Here is a 19736-nt window from a genome sequence, read left to right as displayed (position 1 = left end):
ACTGCACTCCAGTCTGGGCAACAAGAGCAAAACTCCGTCTCAAGAAAAAAGAAAAAAGTGAATTTGGGCTGAATGCTGTGGCTCATGCCTGTAATCCTACTACTTTGGAAGGCTGAGAAGGGAGGATCAGTTGAGCCCAGAAACTTGAGTTCCACCTGGGCTACAGAGTGAGACCCCGTCTCTACAAAAAAAAATGCAAAAATTAGCCTGGTATGGTGGAGCTTATCTGTAGTCCCAGCTACTCAGGAGGCTAAGGTAGGAGGATCGCTTGAGCCCAGGAGGTCGAGGCTACAGTTAGCTGAAATTGCGCCACTGCACTCCAGCCTGGGCTGGAGTGAGATACTGTCTGAAAAAAAGAAAAAAAAAAAAAAAACCTGAATTTATATGGAATCGCTGTTGTGACATTTTAACATCTTTTCTCTATAGTTATTGTACAAAGAAGACTATCTTTTTTTCAAAAAAATTTTCAAGAAAAAAATACTTTCAGGTTTTTCCACGGACTTAAAAGTATGAGACCACTATAACAAATGTATCTTGCTTATTTGGGAGCCTGGCAAAACATGAATGAAACGTTGTATGCAAAGTCTCTTTTTCTATTAGTCGGTGGCTGAAAGCCTGTGAAACAACCTGATCGGGGGAGTGGTATTGTGTAAGACCGTGACCTAAAAACAGCCTGTCAGGTCCCTGGCATCCCATTTTTCAACAGCAGGGTGTGACCATAATGAGCTTTATTGACATCATAAATCAGACAGCGTGGATGGTATCCATTTCCAGTTGTTTAATTGAAGAAATGAAAGATCTTGTAATGTGGAGTTGACACGGAGAGTTTGTCAAGCTACAATAAAATTTTCCAAGAGCTGTGACCTTGGGTCATAAAATGACTGATCAAGAGGGAACATTTTGTCATACTGTAGAAGTGACTGTATGGACTTCTTTTCTTCTTAGCTCTAATCCCAACAGAGAGCACCAACTGCTTCTGACCGCTTTCTGTTTCAACCCAGAGTGACTCTGTGGGCAAATCAATACAAGTATTATCATTTTAAAATAGGCTATGATTAAATAATAAAATAAGATAAACTTTTATTATTTATTTATTTATTTTGAGACAGAGTTTCGCTCTTGTTGCCCAGGCTGGAGTGCAGTGGCGCGATCTCTGCTCACTACAACCTCCGCCTCCCGGGTTCAAGCGATTTTCCTGCCTCAGCCTCTGGAGTAGCTGGGATTCCAGGCATGTGCTATCACGCCAGACTAATTTTTGTTTTTTTAGTAGAGACGGAATTTCGCCATGTTGGCCATGCTGGTCTTGAACTCCTGGCCTCAAGTGATCCTGGCCTGAGCCTTTCAAAGTGCTAGGATTACAAGGCCTGAGCCACTGCACCTGGCCTGTTTTCCATCTTCCTAATGTAAGGGGTTCTTACACGGGTGAACAGGTGGGCGTGAGCAACCTGGATGCAAACAGGTGAAGCCACAGCATATTACAGACAGTCTCTGGCTTTTGTGGGTTTGGGAACAGCAAATTGCAGACGATCCCTGGCTTTCCTGGGTTTGGGAACTTTAGGATGCTTGACACAGTTGAGTGTAAAAGAATGATACGTTTTCTCACAACTTCTAAGATTTGAGAAGTGCTGAAAGCCCTAGAGATGAGAACGGTGGTGTCTATTAAAATGCAGTGTGAGATCGTCTAAGATTCATTTATATAAGGTTTAAAAATAAGCAGAACAAATACATGGCTTTACAAGTTCAGTCGTGGTTACCCTTGCTGAGGAGGGGGTAGGCAGAGGAAGGGGGGGAAGGGGAGTGGGGGGGTTCTGGGGTGCTGGTTACCTTCTGTTCCTTGGTCTGAGCAATGGTAAATGGTCCCCTTTGTGAAAATTCATTGAGTTGTACACTGATGGCTTGGGCACTTCTTTCTATGTATGTGATATTCAATACATTTTTTGAAAATGTCAAAATGGGCCAGACATAGTGGTTCATGCCTGTAATCCCAGCACTTTGGGAGGTGGAAGCGGGTGGATTGCTTGAGCTCAGGAGTTTGAGACCAGCCTGGGCAACATGGTGAAATCCCATCTCTACAAAAAATAGCCAGGCGTGGTGGCTCACCTATAGTCCCAGCTACTTGGGAGCCTGAGATGGGACAATCACCTGAGCCCAGGGAAGTTGAGGCTGCAGTGAGCTGTGTTTGTGCTGCTGCACTCCAGCCTGGGTGACAGAGCAAGACCGTATCTTGAAAAAAAGAAAAAGAAAAAAAAAGGGCTGGGCACGGTGGCTCAAGCCTGTAATCCCAGCAGTTTGGGAGGCTGAGCCGGGCGCATCACCTGAGGTCGGGAGTTTGAGACCAGACTGGCCAACATGGAGAAACCCCATCTCTACTAAAAATACAAAATTAGCCTGGAGTGGTGGTGCGTGGTGCTCACGCCTGTAATCCCAGCTACTCGGGAGGCTGAGGCAAGAGGATCGCTTGAGCCCAGGAGGTGGAGGTTGCAGTGAGCTGAGATTGTGCCATTGCACTCCAGTCTGGGTAACAAGAGCAAAATTCTGTCTCAAAAAAAAAAAAAAAGTAAAAATTGAGTATAGAAGAATCTCTGTCAGTCTTTTACAGAAAGTCGATATGAGAATTGTCTATCTAATAGAATTTTTAAAATACGCGTTATTTTTTAGAAGAGTTTTAGATTTACAGAAAAATTGAGAAACTCGTTCATGGGGTTTCCATATGCCCTAGGCCCAGCTTCCCCTATTATTAACATACTAGTGTGGGCCAGCCACAGTGGCTCACGTCTGTCATCCCAGCACTTTGGGAAGCCAAGGTGGGGGACTCACCTGAGGTCAGGAGTTCGACCAGCCTGATCAACAAGGTTAAAACCTATCTCTAGTAAAAATACAAAAATTAGCTGGGTACGGTGGCATGTACCTGTAATCCCAGCTACTCGGGAGGCTGAGGCAGGAGAATCACTTGAACCTGGAAGGCAGAGGTTGCAGTGAGCCGAGATCGAGCCACTGCACTCCAGCCTTTTTCCTGTCTCAAAGAAAAAAAAAAAAAAAAAAAAAAACTTCTAAAAGAACATCATGGGGGGAAAATTACGTTTTATTCGACTTCTCTACATGTAAAGTACCATTTAATGTTTTTAAAATTTTGAGTTGGCCGGGTGCGGTGGCTCACGCCTGTAATCCTAGCACTTCAGGAGGCTGAGGCAGGAAGATCATCTGAGGTCAGGCGTTCAAGACCAGCCTGATCAACATGACAAAACCCCATCTCTACTGAAAATACAAAAAATTAGCCAGGCGTGGTGGTGGACGCCTGTAATCCCAGCTGCTTGGGAGGCTGAGACAGGAGAATTGCTTGAACCTGGGATGCAGAGGTTGCAGCGAGCCGAGATCTCGCCACTGTACTCCAGCCTGGGTGACAGAGTGAGACTCTGTCTCAAAAAAAAAAAAAAAAAATTTACTGGGAGTCCTACATTTTATCCAACAACCCGGGCTCAGGACCTCCCCCAGTAAGGCCTGGGACGCCCTGCCTCTGTCACTTCCTCATCAAAGCTCAGCAAACCCCACATTCTGGATTTCTTCCAGTGCTGGGAACAATTCAAGCTCTTTCCCAGCCCAGGGCCTTTGCACAGCGTGTTCTATATTGCTGGAACCCTCCACACACGCCTGGCTCCTTCTCACTCACGAGGTTTCAGCTTAAATGTCTCCTCCTCAGAACACCCTCTCCTGAGCCAGCTATGGTGGGGCCCCTGTAGTCCCAGCTACTCAGGAGGCTGAGATGGGAAGATCGCTTGAGCACAGGAGTTCCAGGCTGCAATAACCCATGACTGCATCACTACTCCAGCCTAAGTGACAGAGCGAGACCCTGTCTCTAAAACAAAAATAATTAATTAACTAAAAATTAAAAGGGGAGGCCACCTGTGGCCAGGTGTCGAATTACACCTATAATCCTAGCACTTTGGGAGGCTGAGGCGGGTGGATCACCTGAGGTCGGGAGTTTGAGACCAGCCTGACCAACACGGAGAAACCCTATCTCTACTAAAAATACAAAATCAGCTGGGCGCAGTGGCACATGCCTGTAATCCCAGCCATTTGAGAGGCTGAGGCAGGAGAATCGCTTGAACCCAGGAGGCGGAGGTTGCGGTGAGCCGAGATTGCGCCATTGCACTCCAGCCTGGGCAACAAGAATGAAACTCTGTCTCAAAAAAAAAAAAAAAAAAGGCCAGGCGGAGTGGCTTACATGTGTAATCCCAGCACTTTGGGAGGCCGAGGTCGGCAGATCACGAGGTCAGGAGATCATGAGGTCAGGAGATTGAGACCATCCTGGCTAACACAGTGAAACCCCGTCTCTACTAAAAATACAAAAAAACAGCCAGGCGTGGTGGCCTGTAGTCCCAGCTATTCGGGAGGCTGAAGCAGGAGAATGGCATGAACCCGGGAGGCGGAGCTTGCAGTGAGCTGAGATCGTGCCACTGTACTCTAGCCTGGGCTACAGAACGAGACTCCGTCTCAAAAAACAAAAGACATGTGGACTGGGCGTGGTGGCTCACGCCTGTAATCCCACCATTTAGGGAGACCAAGGCAGGCAGATCACATGAGCCAGGAGTTCCAGATCAGCCTGGGCAACTTAGTGTGAGAGCCTGTCTCTAAAAACACAAAAATAAATGAAATTAGCCAGGCATGCTGGCGAGCACCTGTAGTCCAACTACACGAGGGACTGAGGCAGGAGGATCACCTGAGCCCAGGAATTTGAGGCTTCAGTGAGCCTTAATTGTGCCACTGCACTTCAACCTGGGTGACACAGCAAGACCCTGTCTCAAAAACAAAATAAAATTTAATGTGATTTCTTTTTTTTTTTTTTTTTTTGAGAAGAAGTCTTGCTCTGTTGCCCAGGCTGGAGTGCAGTGGTGTGATCTCAGCTCACTACAAACTCCACCTCCCGGGTTCAAGCAATTCTTCTGCCTCAGCCTCCCGAGTAGCTGGGATTACAGGCACACCACCACACCGGGCTAATTTTTTTATTTTTAGTAGAGACGGGGTTTCGTCATATTAGCCAGGCTGGTCTTGAACTCCTGACCTCAAGTGATCCGCCAGCCTCGGCCTCCCAGAGTGCTGGGATTACAGGCACGAGCCACCGCACCTGGCCTGTATTACACTCTTAAAATTAAGTTATGTCAGCCAGGCGTAATCCCAGCACTTTGAGAGGCCAAGGCCGGTAGATCACCAGGTCAGGAGACCAGCCTGACCAACATGCTGAAACCCCATCTCTATTAAAAACACAAAAATTGACCGGGCACGGTGGCTCAAGCCTGTAATCCCAGCACTTTGGGAGGCCAAGACGGGCGGATCATGAGGTCAGGAGATCGAGACCATCCTGGCTAACACGGTGAAACCCCGTCTCTACTAAAAAATACAAAAAACTAGCCGGGCGAGGTGGCGGGTGCCTGTAGTCCCAGCTACTCAGGAGGCTGAGGCAGGAGAATGGTGTAAACCCGGGAGGCAGAGCTTGCAGTGAGCTGAGATCCGGCCAATGCACTCCAGCCTGGGCCACAGAGCGAGACTCCGTCTCAAAAAAAAAAAAAAATTAATTGGGTATGGTGGCACGCCGGTAGTCCCAGCTACTCAGGAGGCTGAGGCAAAGAATTGCTTGAACCTGGGAGGCGGAGGTTGCAGTGAGCCGAGAATGCACCATAGAACTCCAGCCTGGGCAACAGAGCAAGACTCCATCTCAAAAAAAAAAAAATTAAGTTGTGATTAAGTTATGTCGAATTATATTTTCCTAGGCATCCAGAACCTTCCAACATGAATTCATGGTAAGGGAAACACCTAAATGTTGTTTCTGGCAACCTTTTGTAAAGTCTGTGTTAAACTTTTCTTCCCTGACTAGCATTGAAATCGCTGTAGAACACATAGATTTGGTGTGCGGTGACTTCGTTGTGAAAAAGTTCCTGTTTATTGAGTCAAAGTCAAGCCATTGTGCAGCCAGGTACGGATGGGCCAACTGCCAAGCGATGGTTGAGAAGGCGGAGAAGAGTGATGGAGTTATCAGCGAAATCAGAGCTGCCTCGATGGGTTTCCAATCGGAAATTCCCAAGGGTAACCCTACAGGGAGTGCATAAAGCTACTCAGTGTAATCAGTAGCATACAACTTCTGTACAATTTGCATAAGATGCACAGGTTGCAATTTGGTTTCAGACTTTGAGTTTCTTTTCTTTTTTTTTTTTTTGAGACAGGGTCTCGCTCTGTTACCCAGGCTGGAGTGGAGTGCATGGGTGTGATCTCGGCTCACTGCAACCTCTGCTTCCTGGGCTCTAGTGATCTTCCCATCTCAGAATCTCAAGTAGTGGGGACTACAGGCACACACCACCACACCTGGCTAATTTTTGTATTTTTTGCAGAGAAAGCATTTTGCGATGTTGCCCAGGTTGATCTTGAACCCTTGAGCTCAAGAGATCCTCCAACCTCGACCGCCCAAAGCGCTGGGATTATAGGAATGAACCACCGCGCCCAGCCTGGTTTCAGATTTTTATAAATAACATATTATTTCCTCTAAATAGCTTGTTTTTCTTTCCTTTTTTTTTTTTTTTTTTTTTTTTTGGATACAGTCTCACTTTGTCACCCAGGCTGGAGTGCAGTGGCATGATCTTGGCTCACTGCAGCCTCAATGTCCCAAACTCAAGCAATCCTCCCGCCTCAGCCACCTGAGTAGCTGAGGCTACAGGCATGCGCCATCACACCCGGCTAAGTTTTGTATTTTTAGTAGAGACGGGGGCTTCACTATGTTGGCCAGGCTGGTCTCAATCTCCTGACCTCAAGTGATCCTCCCACCTTGGCCTCCCAAAGTGCTGGGATTACAGGTGTGAGCCACCGCACCCGGCCCTAAATTGAGTTTTTTGTTACAGGTGGATGGAGCTGAATTCCTAAGGAAAAGCTCAATCCAGTTATGGATAGATCTTGTTCCTCCTTATCAGGGGATCCCCGAGAGAACGCTGGGCGTGTCCTCCTTTGGTCCAGCCTGGGTTACAGTTTCGACACTCACTCTGTGCAGGGTGGAAGGTACCTGCAGGCTGCCCGCCTGTACCCCGGGATCTGGGGGACGCCTGATGAAGTATTTGCGTTTAGTCATCATCTTGATGTGGACGCTTTTAGGAGCAATGACAGACTGGGAGGGATTATAAATACTCAAATGACAGGAAATCTTCAGCTGTCTTCCGCCATCACTCTTCGAAAACATTAGTGTCTCATCTCGATAACGAAACAATGTCAGTGCATCCTGAGAGCATCTGGCTCACGTCTCCATTCAAGGCTGTGCCCATTGAACCCGGCTGTTTTCAATATTAGACTCTTTTATCAGATTTTCTGACCATCCACCTTCCGCTGCTCACAGACCTTGGGTTTCAGAGAAAAGGCTCCTGGATTTCAATGCAATCCATTCTCTTCCGTGGACACATGAGGCAAGCAACCTATGGGAGGCTTTTTTCTCTTTTTTCTTTTTTACTTGCCTTAAAAAAAAAAATCTTTTGTTGGAGTTTGTTTCACTAGGAGGAAAGCTGACCCCCACGTGGACAGGTTGTCTGCACCCACTCACAAATTCATTCATGCGTCACATGCTTTTTGGAGCCAGCATGGCCCTAATCTTTGAGGAGCTCACGATTGGCAGTGAGGGGAGCATCCACGCGGTGGAGGTCCCCACTGGCTTAGTTACGTTTGGTTCAGGGTTAGGAAGTAGAGCAAAAACAGGGCTTGGTTTAGCACTGCTCCCAAGTTGCTGACATTTATTTTTACTAATCATCCCTCAAAAAAAGAATCAGGAGGCCAGGTGTGGTGGCTCACACCTGTAATCCAAACAATTTGGTAGGCTGAGGTGGGTGGATCACCTAAGGTCAGGAGTTCAAGACCAGCCTGGCCAACATGGTGAAATCCTGTCTCTACTAAAATATAAAAATTAGCCAGGCATGGTGGCACACACCTATAATCCCAGTTACTCAAGAGGCTGAGGCAGGAGAATCGCTTGAACCCAGGAGGCAGAGACAGCAGTGAGCCAAGATCATGCCATTGCACTCAAGCCCAGGCAACAGAGCAAGACTCGGTCTAAGAAACAAGAAAATAAGACTCAGACTGGGTATGGTGGCTCACACCTGTAATCCCAGCACCTTGGGAAGCCAAGACAAGAGGATCTCTTGAGCCCAGGAGTTTGAGACCAACCTGGGCAACATGGCAAGCCCTCATTTCTTACAAACAGTTAAACTTTAGCCAGGCATGGTAGTGTGCACTTGTAGTCCCAGCTACTCGGGAGGCTGAAGTGAGAGAATGGCTTGAGCCCGTGATTTCAAATTCCAAATGATCAATTGCAAACTGATTTTATTTTTTATTTATTTTTTTTTTTGAGACAGTCTTACTCTGTCACCCAGGCTGGAGTGCAGTGGCATGATCTTGGCTCACTGCAAGCTCCACCTCCCAGGTTCATGTCATTCTGCCTCAGCCTCCCGAGTAGCTGGGACTACAGGCGCCCGCCACCACACCCAGCTAAATTTTTGTATTTTTAGTAGAGACGGGGTTTCAATCTCCTGACCTCGTGATCCACCCACCTCAGCCTCCCAATCCATTTCAAAAAATAATAATAATAATAATTAGCTGGGTGTGGTGGCACGTGCCTGTAGTCCCAGCTACTTGGGAGGCTGAGGCAGGAAAATCGCTTGAACCCAGGAGACATAGGTTGCGGTGAGCCGAGATTGCGCCACTGCACTCCAGCCTGGGTGACAGAGCAAGATTCCATCCCCCGCCACCAAAAAAAAAAGAAAGACGTGGTCTTACTGATTAGAGGGTAAAGCAGGGAAAATCTAGGTTGCACCATCATCAAGCAACAAGTAGCATTCCTGGGACTTGTTTGCAAAGACGAAAAAACCTGGGAGACGTGATGTGCAGATACAGTGCAAGCTGTGCTGGCTTGTAGAAAAAGACAGAATAGCTGGGCGCGGTGGCTCACGTCTGTAATCCCAGCGCTTTGGGAGGCTGAGGCGGGCAGATCACCTGAGGCCAGGAGTTTGAGACCAGCCTGGCCAACACGGCGAAACCCCGTCTCTACTAAAAATACAAAAATTAGCCGGGCATGGCGGCGGGTGCCTGTAATCCCAGCTACTCGGGAGGCTGAGGCAGGAGAATCGTTTGAACCCGGGAGGCAGAGGTTGCAGTGAGCCAAGATCGTACGCGTCGATCTTCTGACCTCGTAATCCACCACCTTGGCCTCCCAACGTGCTGGGATTACAGGCATGAGCCACTGTGCCCAGCCCACTTCTTTTTTTTTTATCTTTATTATTTATTTATTTATTTATTTTTTTTTTTGAGACAGGGTCTTAAGTGATCCTCCTGCCTCAGCCTCCCGAGTAGCTGGGAGTGTAGGCACACACCATGCCTGGCACACACCATGCCCGGCTAATTTATTTTTTGTAGAGATGGGGGTCTCACTATGCTACCTAGGCTGGTCTTAAAGTCCTGGCCTCAAGCAACCCTCCTGCCTTGGCCTTCCAATGTGCTGGGATTACAGATGTGAGCCACTATGTCCAGCCTACAATGCTTTTTTTTTTTTTTTGAGATGGAGTCTCACTCTGTCACCCACGCTGGAGTGCAATGGCACAATCTCAGCTCACTGCAACCTCTGCCTCCTGAGTTCAAACAATTCTTCCACCTCAGCCCCTTGAGTAGTAGCTGGGACTACAGGTATGCATCACCACGCCTGGCTATTTTTTGTATTTTTAGTAGAGATGGGGTTTCGCCAGGTTGGCCAGGCTGATCTGTCAGGTGATCTGCCCGCCTCAGCCTCTCAAAATGTTGGGATTACAGGCATGACCCATCATGACTGGCCTACACTGCTTTTTTTTTTTTTTTTTTTTTTTTTTTTTTGAGATGGAGTCTCACCCTGTTACCCAGGCTGGAGTGCAGTGGCGTGGTCTAGGCTCATGGCAACCTCCATCTCCCAGGTTCAAGCAATTCTCCTGCCTGAGCCTCCCAAGTAGCTGAGACTACAGACATGTACTACCACACCCGGCTAATTTTTGTATTTTTAGTAGAAACAGGATTTTGTTGTGTTGGCTGGGCTGGTCTCGAACTCCTGACCTCAAGTGATCTGCCTGCCTCAGCCTCCCAAAGTGCTGGGATTACAGGAGTGAACCACACTGCACCCGGCCTACACTGCTTTTAAGTCTTACATTGTGCACCAGAGAAGAGTCAAACAAAGCAAAATTAGCGGCAGAAAGCACCCCCTTGTTTCTCTGTACCCACGACCCAGATGTATCCCAGAGCAGACACGGTGAAAGTGTGCACGCTCAGGAAAGGCACAGGAACTGACATTTTACCAAGGTCCCTGAAGGGGCAGAAAGCAGGCCCTGAGAGGCACAGATGCCAAAAATGATGGTCAGGAATCAATGGGGAAGCGTGTTTGTGCAGCGCTATTGGCATCTGACGTGTTTGTTATAATTGGCTCCCGCCAGCCCTGTCTCCTTTATTAATTGCACATATTCCTCTTGACAAAAGTGACATGCCGATGGCAGCGACGTGGGCTTGAATATGAGGGTGCCTTTCAATCTAAGCCTAAAGTCACATTTGTGACCCGAACCTAAGACAGAGAGGAGCCCAAAGGTCACTTCTCCTCCAGGAATGTCTGGATGGGTGGCTTATTGGAGCCACTCACCTAATTGTATCGCCTTGAGGTAGCCACATAGTGACAGTTTTCCTGCGTCCCTTAAATCGTGATGCTCGATAGGATGACTCTGCCCAAAGCCCGCCGGCAGCTGGAGTTTCATTCTGCAGACAAGGAAAACAAGGCCATTCCAAAAACTTTCAGAATTCAGCCACTCAGTCCACCAATGAATGCTAAGATCGTGGGCTCAAGTTCAAAGGAGAAACAGGATGTGCACATGATAGTAAAGTATCCAAACAAAAACAGTGATCTGTCTGGGCGCAGTGGCTCATACCTGTAATCCCAACACTTTGGGAGGCTGAGATGGGTGGATCACCTGAGGTCAGGAGTTCGAGACCAGCTTGGTCAAAAAGGCAAAACCCCATCTCTACTAAAAATACAAAAATTAGCTGGGCGTGGTGGCACATGCCTGTAATTTCAGCAACTTGGGAGGCTGAGACAGGAGAATCCCTTGAACCCGGGAAGCAGAGGTTGCAGTGAGCTGAGACTGCGTCACTGCATCCCAGCCTGGGTGACAGAGCAAGACTGCATCTCAAAACAAAAACAAAAACAAAAAAACATTGGTCTTCTTTGAGGCTGGGCACAGTGACTCACGCCTATAATCCCAACACTTTGGAAGGCCGAGGCAGGAAGATTGCTTGAAGCCACGAGTTCAGGACCAGCCTGGACAATGTAGCAAGACCCTGTCACTACAAAACATACAAAAGTTACCTGGGTGTACTGGCAGGTGCCTATAGTCCCAGCTACTTGGGAGGCTAAGGTGGGAGGGTCGCCTGAGCCTAGGGAAGTTGAGGCTGCAGTGAGCTGAGATTGCGCCACTGCACTCCAGCCTGGGCAACAAGATCTTGTCTCAAAAAAAAAGAAGAAGAAGAAGAAAAGAAAAAATGTGACTGGGCATGGTGACTCACACCTGTAATCCCAGCACTTTGGGAGGCCAAGGCACGCAGATCACCTGAGGTCAGGAGTTCAAGACCAGCCTGGCCAATATGGTGAAACCCATCTCTACCGAAAATACAAAACTAAGCCAGGCATGGTGGCGGGCGCCTGTAATCTCAGTTACTCAGGAGGCTGAGCCAGGAGAAGCACTTGAACCCGGGAGTTGGAGTTTGCAGTGAGCCGAGATTGAGCCGCTATACTCCAGCCTGGGCGACAGAGTGAGATTCTACCTCAAAAAAAGAAAAAAGAGAAAGAAAAAAAAAGATGCCATGTCTAAGTGGACCCATGCAGTTCAAACCTGTGTTGGTCACAGTCAACTGCACTTCATAAGAAAAAGGTTTTTTGTTTTTGTTTTGAGACGGAGTCTCGCTCTGTCGCCCAGGCTGGAGTGTAGTGGTGCGATTTCGACTCACTGCAAGCTCCACCTCCTGGGTTCACGCCATTCTCCTGCCTCAGCCTCCCGAGTAGCTGGGACTGCAGGTGTCCGCCACGATGCCCAGTTAATTTTTATATTTTTACTAGAGATAGGTTTCACCATGTTGGTCTGGCTGGTCTTGAACTTCTGACCTCAGGTGATCCGCTTGCCTTGGCCTCCCAAAGTGCTGGGATTATAGGCATGAGCCACTGCACCCGGCCAGAAAAAGGTTTTAAAATGTTTACAAATGAGAAAGAAAAACAGCCAGGCTTTTCCATCACCTTCTGGAGCCACCTGAGGTCACTGCCTTGCTGCACAGCATCCTCATAACTGCTCAATCAATAGCTACATCTTTATAGTAAATAATTGTGTCCGTGGGGCTTTATTGGTCTCCGGCATGGGAGTTGTCAGGAGCACTTTCATCAGCAGAGCAAAACCATTGATTTTCTGCCCATTCGTCCAGGGCACAAATTGGCCAGTTGCCGGCAGCTGGTATCAGAAGTAGAGGGACTAGCTCCAGAACCCAGAACCCCTCCCAGCACTGGTCCCAGCAAGGGTGGGTGAAATGGTCTCTCCCCAGTCAATCACATTCCGGTGCAGTGTAACTTGCAAGAAAGAGGCCAGACGAGGCCGGGTGCGGTGTCTCACGCCTGTAATCCCAGCACTTTATGAGGCCGAGGCGGGTGGATCACTTGAGGTCAGGAGTTCAAGACCAGCCTGGCCAACATAGTGAAACCCCATCTCCACTAAATATACAAAGATCAGCCAGGCGTGGTGGCACACTCCTATAATCCCAGCTACTCGGAAGTCTGAGGCAGGAGAATCACTTGAACCTGGAGGTGGAGGTTGCGGTGAACAAAGATTGCACCACTGCACTGCAGCCTGGGCAACAGAGTTAGACTCCGTCTCAAAAAAAAAAAAAAAAGAGGCCGGGTATGGTGGCTCACGCCCGTAATCCCAGCAGTTTGGGAGGCTGAGGCGGGTGGATCATGAGGCCAGGAGTTCAAGACCAGCCTGGCCAACATGATGAAACCTCGTCTCTACTAAAAATAAAAAATTTAAAAAAAATTAGCTGATGTGGTGGCAGGCGCCTGTAATCCCAGCTACTCGGGAAGCTGAGGTAGAGAATTGCTTGAACCCGGGAGGCAGAGGATGCAGTGAGCCAAGATCGCGCCACTGCACTCCAGCCTAGCAACAGACCGAGATTCCATCTCAAAAAAAGAAAAAAAAGAAAGAGGCCAGGCACAGTAGCTCACATCTGTAATCCCAGCACTTTGGGAGCCTGAGGCAGATGAATTGCTTGAGCCCAGCAGTTTGAGGCTACCCTGAGTAACATAGTGAGACCCTATCTCTACCAAAAATGTAAAAATTAGTCAGGCGTGGTGACGCAAGCTTGTGGTCCCAGCTACCCAGGAGGCTGAGGTGGGAGGATTGCTTGAACCTGGGAGGCGAAGGCTGAAGTAAACCGAGATTGCACCACTGCACTCAAGCCTAGGCAATAGAGTGAGACCTTGGCTCAAAAAAAGAAAAATACGGAAAGAAAAGGTAAAGCACCTTTGGTCCAAAGAGTATCTCAGGGAATCACAGGAGGGTTCTTTTGCCATTTTTCTGGGGGCCTGATCCCTGGGGGCCAGCAGGAACCATCACAGAACACCCAGTGAGGCAGCAGCTGGCCACGCTGCTGGCTGGAAGCATCGGGTGAGGCCGCAACCCGTGTGTGCACCGAGAGCTCCCGGCTGGCAAATGCATACACTCTCATGACTGACTGAACTGTTCCTGACAGTTGTGATGTGTTCACAATTGCACTGTACTGTTCTTAATCGCTTTGTAAATAGAAACTATGTGTGCGTGCTGTGTAGGTGAACATAGATGGTGCCCGTCTCTGAGGAGAGCAAAAGAATTAAACCTCGGAGTTTGAGAGACACACTCTTCTCTAGAATGCAGCCCTGGCAGCAACCCCAGGCGGCCAAAGGGACATGGCAGCAGCGTGCTGGGCCGACCACAAATATTTGCGCAGGTGAACACTTTAGAAAAGGAAGTCAAACGCAGCATGCGGGTGGCTGAGGAGGAGAGGATGAGCCTCATGGAGCCCCATACCCTGGGCTTTTGCAGGGAGCAGTCACAGCCTGTATTCACACACAGACCCAGCAGCCAGTCCCCATCCACCCCACAAACCAGCCACAGACAGGCCAAAGTCACCCGTGGCCTTGTGGCATGGAGCCCAGGGTTAATTCAGACCCAACAGCCAGGCACAGTGGTTCACGCCTGTAAATCCAGCCCTTTGGGAGGGCAAGGCAGGAGGATCACTTAAGCCAATTGGTTCCAGACCAGCCTGGGCAACACAGTGAGATCCCATCTATAAAAATTAAAATTAAAATTAAAAAGTAGCCAGGCCAGGGTGCAGTAGCTCATGCCTATAATCCCAGCACTTTGGGGCGCCGAGGTAGGCAGATCACCTGAGATCAGGAGTTCAAGACCAGCCTGGCCAACAACACGGTGAAACCCCATTTCTACAAAAATACAAAAATTAGCCAGGCATGATGGCAGGTGCCTGTAATCCCAGCTACATGGGAGGCTGAGGTGGGAGAATCGCTTGACCTGGGGAGGTGGAGGTTGCAGTGAGCCGAGATCACGCCATTGCACTCCAGCCTGGGCCACAGAGTGAGAGTCCATCTCAACAAAAAAAGGAGCTGGGCATGGCTACGTGCACCTGTAGTCCCAGCTACTCAGGAGGCTGAGGTGGGAGGATCACTTGAGCCCAGGAGGCAGATGCTGTAGTGAGCTGAGTTTGCACCACTGCACTCCAGCCTGGGCGACAGAGTGAGACCGTCTCAAAAAAAACAAAACAGATAAATGATGTGCCAGGTGCGGTGGCTCACGCCTGTAATCCCAGCACTTTGGGAGGCCGAGGCAGGCGGATCACGAGGTCAGGAGCTCAAGACCATCCTGGCTAACATGGTGAAACCCTGTCTCTATTGAAAATACAAAGAATCAGCTGGGCGTGGTGGCAGGCGCCTGTACTCCCAGCTGCTAAGGAGGCTGAGGCAGGAGAATGGCGTGAAGCTGGACGGCGGAGCTTGTAGTGAGCCAAGATCGCGCCACTGCACTCCAGCCTGGGCGACAGAGCAAGACTCGCCTCAAAAAAAAAAAAAAAGATGAATTGTAAAATTTGTAAAATGTATGTTAATATTTTAAATGTTTCTTGTTCTTTACTTAGAATGACACGAAGTAGCAAACAGAACCACCATGACAAGCTGGGAGAGGAAGGAGAGAAGGAAAAAGGGATGGTGGAGAAAGGGCAAAGCTTTCTACTTTAGCACCTTTCACAACACTTTGTTTCTGATTTTTCATTTGCACTAGGCCCTGAAAATTATTTACGTAGCCAGCCTTGGATATAATTCACACACGCAAAAGCTCTTTGGGGCTTTCAGTAATTACTTTTCCTTTTTTTTTTTTTTGAGACCGAGTCTCACTCTATTGCCCAGGCTGGAGTGCAGTGGCGCGATCTCAGCTCGCTGCAACCTCCATCTCCCAGATTCAGGTGATTCTTATGCCTCAGCCTCCTAAGTAGCTGGGATTACTGGTGCGTGCCACCACGCCCACCTGATTTCTGCATTCTTAGTTTCACCATGTTGGCCAGGCTGGTCTCAAGCTCCTGACCTCAAGTGATTCACCCGCCTCAGCCTCCCGAAGCACTGGGATTACAGGTGTGAACCGCCACACCCGGCCATTCTGGGCTGTTTTTGAGCTCACCAAGAGTTGGACAGTGACCTCCCCGGGACCAGGGGAGTCCTGAATATGCCTCCTTTGACTCGTCCAAGGCTTGCCAGCAATTCTGGACCCTTTGCCGTGCTCTCCCCGGGCCTGCATGCGTCCCCTAACTGTGCACCCCGATAGGGCCAGCCAGTGATGGATGCCCTAGAGCCTCTGATCATCCCTGCACAAGGGGGCTGCCTCCCTTCCCAACCAGAGTCCAGACAGTGAAACCAGGGCCAGACAGTCTCCAGACGCTTCTCCCCAAAAACCCGGCGTGCTTGGCAGGAGTCCCCTCCCCTGCTGCGCATCCAGCCTCAGCAGGAGACCGGCTTTCCATCAGATAGGCCGTCATCCTCCCCCGTGGGAGACAGAAAAGATGATAGTATCTGACCATGGGAGGCTGTCGGGTCCAGCCAGCAATCCCCCCGCACGCGGGGCCCACTCACGGAGCGCTGGGAGCAGAGAGGAGGAGAAGAAGGTCCGCGATTGTTCTCTGCGGCCCAGTGCTGGAGCTTGCTTCCCCATCATCAGAACTCTCGTGTATGGAATCCTGCTGGCAATAGCTTTGCATTAATGGTTTTGGTTGACTGACTGTTTCTGGCGGCTCCTCCAGCAAAAAGCACACTCAATGTGGCTGAGATTAGGCAGCATGAAAAGAATTCCTCTGCGTCCCAGCCAGAGCCTGGCTTTGAGGGGGAGGATCTTGTCCTGTATGTCCCTGGAAGCCTCAGCAGCACTGGTTGGTGGCGACTGCATTAGAAGACTCTCCTCATTCCTCAAGAGGTGGGGCTGTGGCTCACGCATGTAATCCCAGCACTTTGGGAGGCTGAGGCAGGCGGATCACTTGAGGTCAGGAGCTCAAGACCAGCCTGGACAACATGGTGAAACCCCATCTCTACTGCAAATACAAAAATTAGCCAGGTGTGGTGGCGGGCGCCTGTAATCTCAGCTACTCAGGAGGCTGAGGCAGGAGAATCGCTTGAACCCAGGAAGCGGAGGCTGCAGTGAGCCGAGATCGCACCACTGCACTCCAGCGTGAGCAACAGAGTGAGACCCTGTCTCAAAAAATAGAAATTAAAACAAAAAGGGGTGGGGCTGAGCGTCCCAGGCCCCAGGGCTCTGGAGCAGGGTGTCGCCTGCAGGCGGTACATGCACCTGAGGGTCTCCGTGGCCTCGGTGTTCTGCTCATCGTCCTGTCTCTCCGGTGGCTGCCATGCTGGAGTCCTCTGACAGCCAGGACCTACCCCCAGTCCAGCTGGAGATGCAGGGCTTGGTACCCTGGTCCAGAGGGTGGGGCCCCACCTGTGAACCCCAGCAGACAGGCAGCCTCCAGGGGCCACCGTGGGCCCTGCCTGGCATGTCCATCCTCACCCACCCACGATTTTGACCAAACCTCTTTTACCCAGGCCAGCGTGCGTCACACAAGACATGCCCCCAAGTCATCCACGGTCTTCCCTGAACTCCCTGCACCCACCCTGGGAGACCACCAGCGGGGTGGAGTATGGCGGGACCAGCCCTGCTCAGGGAGGAGCCGCCCCCCGCCCCACAACATGGGCCCAGCCCTGGGACCAAAATGAACCTGAGCACAGCTCACATCTGAGACGCGTCCCCGGGGCAGTGGCTTCAGAGGAAATGGCTTCCGGGCACAGAGCCTTGGACACAAGGCTGGTGTTCTGTGTTTTCTTAGATGTGGCATTTGTCCATTTGGCATCCATTAATCACAGGGCCAAACTAACAGCTACATAGTTTCCATCTTCCCTGCCCTCCAGAGTCCGCCTCTGAACCACCTCCTTATCTAACTCTCACAGCACAAGCTCATGTCCCCTGCCCTCAGTCACCAAGGGCCAAATGCCAAACAACCAGGGACAGCCAAGGTCCCAGAACCCACCGGAATTACTCAGACTGACCAGCCCCGAGCCATTTCCCCATCCTGCCCTGCCTTTCCCCTGGAAACCCCTGGAAAGGCTCTGACCTTGGTTCCCCTGGCTCCTGTCTGCTCCTGACCAGCCCTGGAGCTCCCTATACTGGCCCCAGGGAGCCCAGCCCAGCACACACCCTCCTCCAATTAAGTGCCTCACTTAACAACAGGCTATGGTCTGAAAAATGCATCATGAGGTGACTTTGTGTCATGGAAACATCACAGAGTTCACTGGCACAAATTTAGATGGCCAGGTGCAGCAGCTCACACCTGCAATCCCAGCGCTTTGGGAGGCTTCAGGCAGGAGAATCACTTGAGCCCAGGAGTTTGAGACCAGCCTGAGCAACAGAGCGAGACCCCATTTCTACAAAAATTAAAAATAGAAAAAACTAGCCAGGCATGGTAGCACGTGCCTGTAGCCCCAACTACTCAGAAAGCTGAGGCAGGAGGATTGCTTGAACCCAGGAGTTCCAGACGGCAGTGAGCTGTAATAGCACCACTGCACTCCAGCCTGGGTGGCAGAGCAAGACCCTGTCTCTACAGAAGAAAAAAAAGAAAAAAGGTCAGACGTGGTGGCTCACGCCTGTAATCCCAACATTTTGGGAGGCCAAGGTGGGTGGATCACCTGAGGTCAGGAGTTTGAGAACAGCATGATCAACATGGCAAAACCCTGTCTCTACTAAAAATACAGAAATTGGCTGGGGACGGGGGCTCACACCTGTAATCCCAGCACTTTGGGAGGCTGAGGCGAGTGGATCACGAGGTCAGGAGATCGAGACCATCCTGGCTAACACAGTGAAACCCCATCTCTACCAAAAATACAAAAAAAAATTAGCCGGGCGTACTGGCAGGCGCCTGTAGTCCCAGCTACTTGGGAGGCTGAGGCAGGAGAATGGCGTGAACCGGGGAGGCAGAGCTTGCAGTGAGCCGAGATTGTGCCACTGCACTCCAGCCTGGGCAACACAGTGAGACTCCATCTCAAAAAAAAAAAAAAAATTAGCTGGGCATGGTAGGGGGCGCCTGTAATCCTAGCTACTTGGGAAGCTGAGGCAGGAAAATTACTTGAACCTGGGAGGCGGAGGTTGCAGTGAACCGAGATCACGCCACTGCACTCACAGCCTGGGCAACAAGAGTGAAACTCCTTCTCAAACAACAACAACAACAACAAAAACCTAGATGGTATAGCCTACTACACACCTTGGTTACATAAATTAAAATCCGGAGGGCACGTTTTGGGATGGACGGTTTTAACCCTGTACTCCCGGCTTCTTTTCGGGTTCAGGAACGTCACTGTCAGATGGAGAGTCCCAAGAAGGAAACATCCTGAGGCAGTATCTGGAGAGAATTCTAAGTCACGAAACCAAACTCTTGCCTTCAGAAATACTAAGTGCCCCAGCAGCCCAGCGGGGCTCAGATGTGCCCTATCCAGTGTGCTGGGAAAGTGGGTCCCTTATGCCACCTGGGCCAGCTCTCCCGTCCCCACTTTGCTTTTGCTTTTTTTTTTTTTTTTTTCCTGAGATGGAGTCTGTTGCCCAGGCTGGAGTGCAGTGGTACGATCTCAGCTCACTGCAACCTCTGCCTCCCGGGTTCAAGCAATTCTGCCTCAGCCTCCCAAGTAGCCGGGATTACGAGGCACACGCCACCCTGCCTAGCTAATTTTTTGTATTTTTAGTAGAGAAGGAGTTCCGCCATGTTGGCCAGGCTAGTCTTGAACTCCTCACCTCAAGTGATCCGCCCACCTCTACCTCCCAAGGTGTTGAGACTGCAGGCATGAGCCACCGCGCCCGGCCCAGAATTTTTCTTAGCCAGCCTCCACCACCCCACCCCATTTGTCTGTCTCCCCCCTACCCTTGAGGAAGCGGCAGTCTGCCTGCCTGGCATGGCTGGTCCCACTCCAGGGTGCAGGTAAACGTCATCTCTCCTCCGGGCTCTCCTGCCGGGGCGCTCCCCAGCCTCAGCTCCCCCTCAGCCCTGTGCCGTGTCCCTCTGCAGTTTCTTTTCTTTTCTTTCTTTCTTTTTTTTTTTTTTTTTTC

At 50.1% G+C, this 19736-nt stretch overlaps 1 long non-coding RNA gene across 1 annotated transcript; it reads right to left on the bottom strand.

The window, feature by feature from the left end:
- Positions 1 to 711: 711 nt before the first annotated feature.
- On the bottom strand, positions 712 to 19730 carry LOC111524162. The gene is made up of 2 exons (XR_003306780.1): positions 19552 to 19730; positions 712 to 1008 (listed from the first exon to the last, which is right to left on the bottom strand). It is a non-coding gene; the product is annotated as an uncharacterized LOC111524162 (long non-coding RNA).
- Between the last annotated feature and the right edge of the window lie 6 nt (positions 19731 to 19736).

Source organism: Piliocolobus tephrosceles, chromosome 17 (genome assembly GCF_002776525.5).
Source record: "Piliocolobus tephrosceles isolate RC106 chromosome 17, ASM277652v3, whole genome shotgun sequence".
NCBI lineage: Eukaryota > Metazoa > Chordata > Mammalia > Primates > Cercopithecidae > Piliocolobus > Piliocolobus tephrosceles.
This window is presented reverse-complemented; position numbering and strand designations above follow the sequence as displayed.